This window comes from Penaeus monodon, chromosome 32, assembly GCF_015228065.2.
Source record: "Penaeus monodon isolate SGIC_2016 chromosome 32, NSTDA_Pmon_1, whole genome shotgun sequence".
In the NCBI taxonomy this organism is placed as follows: Eukaryota; Metazoa; Arthropoda; class Malacostraca; order Decapoda; family Penaeidae; genus Penaeus; species Penaeus monodon.
The window spans coordinates 15,220,212-15,220,504 of NC_051417.1; positions in this window are offsets into that span (position 1 = coordinate 15,220,212).

Here is a 293-nt window from a genome sequence, read left to right on the forward strand (position 1 = left end):
CTCGTCTTCATCTCAACGTGGCGTCGCTAGTTCCGGGTCACGCGAGAAACTGATGTTTCTACCACGCTCTGGAGCTCAAAGCGATTTGAAGTTTGCGCGAGAATAATATATCTCGCGCTTCAAGAGGGATATTACAAGGCCCAAAGCAGAACGAGAGGTCATTAGGGCTATCGCCTCTCAAGGGATCCCAAATCACTACATCAACGTGGCGGTGATGAATAAGCTGGTGCAGGCGGGGATCTCGGTACAGGAGGCTACAGGGGAATGCCTTGCTTCGGAAACTTTTTTTTTTT